Raw genomic sequence first — 9385 nt, 5'->3', positions numbered from 1 at the left:
AATCGAGATAGTTGAGAGTACATAATATTGTTCACCGACGCAAAATAGTTCACAATACAACAACCTTGTTTTCCAATAGTATCGTTAATACCTAAAATCGATTCTTTCCCACAAGCCAAATTATTATTTTTTAAACGTATTTGTGGTAATCTTTGTGCTATGTTGTAAATATACATTCATATTAACGAAAGATTTTAATTAGTTTTTCTTTTATCACTGAATCCGTATTAAAAACCAGCACGCGCACCGGCCGAGTTGTAAATAAATACAAGTGGCTGCGCGTGTACACGCACAGCACCCATGCAGCACCGAGCTGTGCGTGTCCGAACCTGCTCGGTTCGCCCTCTCATAGGGAACGCAGTTAAACACAACGTCATCACTGCACGCAACGAAGCGACGTTGCCGCTCCGCTGCGTGGACGCGTGCACGCAGCACGCAGCCGGTTTGTCTCGTCGGAGCTGCGTTGCGTGCAAGTCACGCGTACGCGCACGTCACGCACACGTCACGCAAGCGGTGTGTCCTCTCTTATGAGTTTTCATATTCTACAACGCAGCGGGACGCGTACGTGCACGCGCACGTCACGCACACGCATCCGGTGTGGTTTGGCCTTAATGCTCAACAATTTTCAGCTAATATTATAACCGGATTACTCGAAACTCTACTTTAAACTCCTTCTGCTTCTAATATTAGTTGTGCTTAAATTGTTTTAGCAGTACATTTTTTGTCAGTAGCGATACTTGTGCCATCTGGTGTCAAGTAGCGGTACTGATAGTTCCACTACTTCATGTTAGATGTCGACTACGAAATAACGCGCGTTCTGGTATGAAAATTGATGTATGGAGTTACCAGTCTTTCTTTACTTATATTACTCTATGGTAAAATAGAGCCAGCTTGAAGTGTAGAGGGCAGCACCTGCTTAGAATCGTGAATTGTGTTCACTATCGATTCAGAGCGGCTACCGCGAAAACCGAAATTCGCGAATTGCGGGGATCTTTCTCTTTTACTCCAATAAAGGCGTAATTAGAATGACAGAGAATAATCCCCGCAATTTGCGAACTTCGATTTTCACGTTTATAGCTTAGGTCACGAGATGGCAGACCTTCCAACACACACGGTCTCTACTCCATGGTCGTCAATTGTCAATGTTTTTTTTTATTTTTTGTTTCTATATCAATTAAATGTCTTAATAGTGCAATATTTAGTTATATACATACTTCGAGCAACACGGAGGCATTCGCACTATTTCCCCTCTGCCGAGGTACAAGATTAGCGCGTCAATCACATTTGACGTGTTGCCTCCCTGTCACACTTACGCATAAATTTACAAGTGCCATAGAGAGGCAACACGGCCAACGTGGTTCGCGGTAGGGCCTCTGATTGGATTTTGTATGTAAGTGTGTGAGAAGTGCGACTGTGTGCACCTTCCCCCCGCGAAAAATGGCAGAAAGATTTGTACGGTGAGATATCGCTTGGGCCCCTCCCTTCCGACGTGTCGGAAGCCGGTGTTGCTCGATGTATACATATGTATAGTGCGATATAAAATAGTAAAAATAAAATAAAATGGAACTAAAACATACTAAATTGTTGCCATGCTTAAGCATTGTGACGGGTACGTAAGAAGTGGCGCCCTCAATAATTTTCTGCAATTTCTTGTCGGACTATAATCTATATCAAGACTATATACCTACATAGCAAATAGATTACTTTTATACATATAGATGGTCAAGCAAATCTTGTCAGTAGAAAAAGGCCCGAAATTCAAATTTTCTATGAGACGATATCCCTTCACGCCTACATTTTTCAAAATTGTCGCCTTTTTCTACTGACAAGATCTGCTTGATCAACTATATATACTCGTAAGTGTACCACATTCGTCCCTATTAATAAAATAAGTTTCCTTTCTAGTAATTAATCACCTTTCACGACAATATCAATGAGAGTACAAACATAGGTGGTTATTATTTTATTAAGTTTTGTCATAATGTGTTTTGTAGACTTTGCGTTTCGATGTACGATCACGCCGGGTGAGCTGCATGCACTTGTCATCAGATATATCAAAGCCACAAATCAAATGTACCTATACTCATAAATATCCGAACATGCACTGCCCACGTCCTGATAGAGTCGGAACAAAAAAAGTCTGCAGCGGATTTGATAGCCCACGCATGCAAGTGTCATTTATACGTCATAATTTCATAGAAGTTTCACGTTTAAAATAACACTTGCACTGCGTGGGCTATCGAATCCGCTGCAGACTATTCTTAGTCTGACTCTAGCATAGGCTTTGTTCAGATATTTGTAAACACCTGGGAGGCGGTTTTTGAATTTCGATCGCTCGATTTCGTCACTCGAAAATCGGTCGTAAACGGCTAAATGCAAATTTTTGAAATACAAGCGATAGAAATTGGGAATCTAGTGGTATTGGGTATTAACCACTCGTTTCCCGAGTGGACCCGCATCGGTGTGAGTGTGATTTACTGCGTATGGAGTCTGTCCGACTTGATCCTATATGGAAGCAAGCATGCATTTAAGTTGTTAATAAAGTTTTTTTTTGTAAAAAGTTGTTTATTTAACCGCCATATTGGAATCCTAAATTATAATATTTTTCTCATCATCATCATCATCATCTCAGCCATAAGACGTCCACTGCTGAACATAGGCCTCCCCCTTAAGCATGATGGGGGGTGAATGCTATAATCGCCAGTTCGCCACGCTTGGCAGGCGGGTTGGCGATCGCAGTCGAGTACACCGAATTTGAGGGACGCTGCTGCCCGTCCACCGGTGGTTTTGGACGTGGTTTAAGGACATGCCCGGGTCCATATTTTTCTATTTAACTTTTATCAAGAATTTCGTAAAAATGACAATTTGTAAATAAATGAAACAATTCGCTGAGTCTATTTTTAGGTATTTAATAAATCAAATTACATCGTATAATTATACAGCGTGGAAATATTATTTCAACTAACAAACACCGCAAGGAATATGTGTTTGTTACTAATCAACATTTTTAATACAATCACATAATTAGCTGAAAATTGTTGAGCATTAGAGTATTTGTTCACCGCGACATCTATTGTTGACTAGCAGTACTGATATATTCCGCTACTTGACGTTAGATGTCGACTACGTAATAACGCGCGTTGGTAAGAAAACTGAGCGGCTACCGCGAAAACCGAAATTCGCAAATTGCGGGGATCTTTCTCTTTTACTCCAATGAAGGCGTAATTACAGTGACAGAGAAAAATCCCCGCAATTGACGATTTTCGGTATTGGCGGTAGCCCTACATGAGCCCTACTGATGTATGGAGTTACTACTCTTTTTTTTCTTATATTACTCTCAATTACTCTTACTCTATGGTCCATACCTACATGGCGTGTGATCACGTCACATTTTTAATACTGCTGCAATAACGAAACGCAAAGTTTAGTGTTACCATACAAATAGATATCCCCTGATAATATGGGTAAAATAGGAATTACGACAGAGAAACACAAAACACGAAACGAGTAGTAAAATAAGTTAAAGCTAACGAGTAGTAAGGACAATTTGATCACCAATCTGATCAAATTATCCGATCAAATCAGGCCGTGTGGAAGCAAACGCCAATTTGGCTCGCCGATTATGACCGATATTACCGATCAAATAGAGGTACAATGATACCAAATTGTGACGCTGGTATTTTGTCTTAAGGATATTTTTTTTAATTTAGAGGACACAAATATCACCAAAATCTAAAATTTCTGATTAAATTGGAGATTGACGCCAATTTGATATTATTACACATAATATTATCACTACTTGTAACGCAGAGTCCCTTGTGAATAAATAAGATGTTAAATAATAAATTAGTTTTAATTTATTAAGCAAAACAAACACAGACAGTTACACAGCATGACACTTGATAGAATCTAATTTTCAAACACGATTTGATATGAAATTACAGAATACAAAATGCGGCCAGTACTCTGGCGCCAAACCTCTTTTGACCATTCTAACACTCCTCCTTAATTTCATACCTCTAGAGATCTAGACCCATGCCTCTTGCACACAACACAAACTTACCCTTCAATAAGGCTTTCGTAAGTACGTCCGCCACCATTCGTTCTGTCTCCAAGTACACTAACTGGATATGCCCGTTCTCAACCGCTTCTCTCACATAGTGGTGGCGCACATCAATGTGCTTTGTGCGTTGATGGTGCACAGGATTCTGCGCGATGGCAACTGCTGACTGGCTATCACTGAAGATAGTTAACTGCTTTTCTTGTTCTCCAGTGATCTCAGCAACAAATCGTTTTAAAAATATTGCCTCTCTGGCTGCTTCTGAGATGGCAACATACTCGGCTTCCGCAGTTGAAAGGGCAATCGTTTTCTGTTTTTTGCTCTCCCAGCAAACAGCTCCTCCTTTCCATAGGAAGACCAAACCAGTAAACGATTTCCTATCGTAGGATGTAGCATGGCTAGCATCCGCATAACCGACTAGGCCTTTCATCTTGTCCGACTTTTTGTACTTGAGTCCTTGACTCTTTGTACCCTTTAGGTATCTAAGCACTCGCTTCGCTGCGATCCAGTGCTCGTCAGTATAGCACGTGTTAAATTGGCTTAGATAAGTCACAGTATGTGCTATGTCCGGCCTCGTGCAGACTGCCAGATACATAAGTGACCCTATGAGATTCTGATATGGTATGCCCTCATCAGTTTTGTGTGTTTCTCCTGGCTTCTCAAGCTTTTGTCCAGGCACTGCAGGCGTTGATGCGACCTTGCAGTCAACCATACCAAAGGTTTTCAATATTTTATCTACATAACTCTCTTGGTCGATTTTGATCGAAGTATCAGTTTGAGTAATCCGAATTCCCAAGATAAATTTCGCACGACCAAGATCCTTCATCTCAAACTTTTTCATGAGATCGGTTTTGACAGAGTTCAGCTCCTTTTTATCATTCCACAAGATAAGAATGTCATCCACATACACTGCGAGTATAGTAATCTTTTTGTTACTAGATTTAATATAAACGCATGGTTCGTTCTTAGACCTCGTAAAACCTAATTGTAGCAACTCATTGTTCAGTTTCGTGTTCCATGCTCTAGGGGCTTGTTTTAACCCGTACAGGGAACGTTTGAGTAAGCATACGTAGTCCGAACTCCCTTCTTCAAAACCTTCTGGTTGCTTCATGTACACAGTTTCAGATAAGTCTCCATTTAGGAATGCCGTTTTGACATCCATCTGGTCAATGTGAAGGCGATAATCAGCTGCCAATGCTAAAAGTGTCCTTAGCGAGCTGTGTCTAACGACCGGGGAGAAGGTTTCGTCATAATCAATGCCATATCTCTGGCTGAAACCGCGAGCCACGAGCCGAGCCTTGTACCTTTTTCTTCCCTCCCCCTCGTCTTTGATTTTAAAGATCCACTTTGAATCAACGACGTTGCATCGCTCTGGACGTTTGACTAAGACCCATGTCTTATTTTTCTTTATCGCATTCAACTCCTCCTGAATGGCGACTTTCCACTCTTTGCTGTCAACTCTTGACAGTGCTTCACGAATCGTTCTGGGTTCCTGTTCCGATTCTATGGCTTGATACAGTACATGATCCGGAAACTGAGTTGGTTTCCTTGTTCGAAGGGGGTACCTCCGTTCCTGTTCCTCCTCAGGTTCTTCATCGATACTTAAAAATGATCCACAGTCCGACTCGGCCAGATCAGATTCTATGTTTGGCTCATGGTCGACTCTAGGACTGTTGATACCACTTTCCGGTCTTTCCTCTCTAGGAAGGACGTCTTCCACTCTAGGAATTACGACTTCTTCTCTAGGAACCTCATTTTCTACTGCAAGTGGAATTTCTATTTCATCACAGTCATCACACATGTTCTGATGAGGTGTCGCCTTGACGTTTTCTTCAGACATATTAAGTATCTCCTCTGGATCTGTTTCCAAATGCTGATGATGTATTTCACTTTCTAAGAATATCACATCTCTTGCCTTATGCAGTTCGCCTGTAGTGGGGTTCACTAATCTATAAGCTTTGGAGTTGTCACAGAAGCCTATATAGATCAATTCTTTACTTTTGGGATCCCACTTTCTCCTTTTTTGTTTAGGGATATGCATAAATGCTTTACACCCGAAGATTTTCACATTGCTGAGGTCACATTTCCGCCGTGACCACTTTTCTTCAGGTGTCATATTCTTCACCGCTAGCGTTGGTGACCTGTTTTTTAAGAAAACGGCATGGTGGACTGCTTCTGCCCAAAAACGTTTAGCCAAACCGGAGTCATGCAGCATGCTTCTTGCTTTTTCGCATATCGTCCTGTTTGCCCGCTCGGCGACGCCATTTTGTTCTGGTGTGTAGTCAACTGTCAGTTGATGCTGTATCCCGAACTTTTTCAAGTAGTTGTCCATCTGTTTATTGACAAACTCTGTGCCGTTATCTGTGCGAAGGATCTTCAGTTTCTTCCCACTTTGATTCTCAGCAAACTCTTTAAACTCCATAAATTTTTCAAACACTTCACTTTTTTGTTTTAGAAAATATACAAAAGTTTTTCGAGTGAAATCATCAATAAACGTTAAAAAGTATCGGGCCTTACTGACTGAAGGAACCTCCATAGGTCCGCAGACGTCTGAATGTACCAGACCTAGCACCTCAGTGCTTCGCGTCGCTTTATTTTTTTTAATAAAGGGTTGTTTTGTCTGTTTTCCCATGATGCAGGGTATACACTCAAGTTTAGATAAAGTGTTAGGAAAACTTTTCCCTGTTGCCATCTTATCTCTGAGTAATTTGAGGTTTTTCATACCAAGATGCCCCATCCTCCGATGCCACTGCATCAGCTGGTCACTTGCAGTTGCGGATGAAAGCGCAGAACCCTGTGAACAGCACTTTATTTTATAAATGCCTCGTTCTTCCACACCTTTCACTACAGCCTTACCTCTAATCTCGCATTCATCACTCTTAAAGATGTCACACCCTTTTTCAGTAAATACCACCACGTGTCCCTTTTTCGCGATAGCATTCACACTCAATAAATTAGAGGCTAATTCAGGGACATAAGTTACATTGCTTATAGTCAAATCTATAGATTCACAAACTACCGTACCTTCACTTTCGCCAAGTACCTCATTACCATTTGCACATGTCACTCTCAAGGGTTTCTTAGAGTCTTTTAAGTTTTTGAACCAAGATTTCCGATGAGTCATATTTGAAGACGCTCCCGAGTCTATGATCCAGTCATCTGCGTGTGGATTCATCGGTGTACCAAACGCATAGGCTTGCAGTGCCTCCTTCCTCGTTTTCGGATTCTCTGGACATTCCTGTGCCTTATGAGATCCTTCACAAATGAAGCATTTGACCTTTCCTTTGGTCTTCCATTTAGGTGCACTCTTGCCCTTATGCTTCTTTGTTAGCAGCGCAGATGTTGGTTGCTTCTCGCTGGAGCCTGCTGCGAAGGTATCTTCCATTTGAAACAGCTTGGTTTTCACATAATCGGTAGTTAAACTAATGTTGCTGTTCTCTATGGCCAACCTCATCGGTTGAAACTCTGGGGTAAGGCCTTGAAGAAGTAAAGCTGCTAGTAGCTCATCATCAATCTCTTTCCCTAAATCTAACAGCTCTTGTGACGTCGCCATGACAGATGTCACATAATCTCGAACCGACGAGAATTGTTCCAGCCTCAAGCTCACTAGCTTTGACAATAGGCGGCAGCGATTGTTCAGACCTTTGTCTTCAAATGCATTCTTTAATGCTTCCCAAGCTTCCTTAGCTGATTTTGCTTTACGGACATGCACTAGACAATGGGGTCGGACCATAAGACAAATCTTTGCACGCGCTCTTTGGTCCCGTTTCGTACCTGAAACGTCGGTGGCTGCAGGAGTAGCACTCGTGTATTCCCACAAATCCTCGTGGACCAAATACAGTTCCATCATAAACTTCCATGTTGCGTAATTGGAATTACCATCCAGTTTTTCTATAGATGGCAAACCACTGATGCTACTACTCGAAGTTGCATTTCCACTGTTGCTACTACTCGAAGTTGCATTTTCACTCATTTTGCCAACACTATCTTCTAAATTATTCACACTATGGGCATAACGCAGTTATGGTTGCGCGACGGCCCTTAACCTGATATTATTACACATAATATTATCACTACTTGTAACGCAGAGTCCCTTGTGAATAAATAAGATGTTAAATAATAAATTAGTTTTAATTTATTAAGCAAAACAAACACAGACAGTTACACAGCATGACACTTGATAGAATCTAATTTTCAAACACGATTTGATATGAAATTACAGAATACAAAATGCGGCCAGTACTCTGGCGCCAAACCTCTTTTGACCATTCTAACACAATTTCATTTCTAACCACATTTCCAACCACTTAATGGGCAGTAATTTTATAGAGCAAGGATATTCTAATGGTAGACTGCACATCAAATCGTACATATTTAACATTAGATAGGAATTATTACCATTGAATGAAAAAGTATTGCAACATGACAGCATCAATACCTTTCACAATTGGGTAGGTAAAGTTTTTTGAAGATAGGCAAATTATATTTTTTCCCGATAGTATTCATTATAGCGATCACGGAAATGCAGCTCTTTTATTTTTATATCATTTTATTGATTAAATATAATTTTTTAAATGATCGATATGACGTTTGTGAGGTGAAATGGCAGACTCGAGTAATTAATTCCTTGGCGCGTAGTAAATGGGACGAGATAGAAAAAAAATCGATGTCAACTGTCAGTGTCACTTAGCTCTCATTCCCGAAAAATAACGGACAAGCCTCATGTTACCTTGCGAATTGCTATTAATGTTATCATTGAGATTTTCGGCGACCTCAGCACGACCCACGGACTTCTGATTCCCCACGACATCTGCGCGTATTTGGACAAAGATTGAATTTACTTTCGATAACTTGGCACTGCATAAATTATTGGACAACGTTTTCTTCCCCACCCCTACACGACGGCCCCTACGCTGACCCTTGGACAGAGTTTTGCAAGAAAAATAAGCGAGTTCATACTAGATTGCGAGCAGATTCTACAAATTTGAAATTATTATCATAACAGTGATAAGCACAATGCCGTTGAATTAGAGGAGCAATGGCCGTACAGGAGTACGTATCCGTGAAATACATAGGTACAGAAAACTTTCTTCACTTGTGTTTTGATTTTTATTATTAAATTGCCATGAGCTGTTAAGTTCGTAAACAAGAAATCGGTCTAATTTTTTCTAACAATTTCAACCATCTGTTAGTTTTGTGTGGTTATCCTCATTTTATGAATGTTGTTTTTATTTTCAGGTGGATGTAAACATTCATTGGCGGTATTATACTGATGGCTAATTAGAACCATTGACCATGACATACTTCCTTGCAGTGTTATTCGGC

This window comes from Cydia fagiglandana, chromosome 24 (assembly GCF_963556715.1).
Source record: "Cydia fagiglandana chromosome 24, ilCydFagi1.1, whole genome shotgun sequence".
NCBI classification, from domain to species: domain Eukaryota; kingdom Metazoa; phylum Arthropoda; class Insecta; order Lepidoptera; family Tortricidae; genus Cydia; species Cydia fagiglandana.
This window is presented reverse-complemented; position numbering follows the sequence as displayed.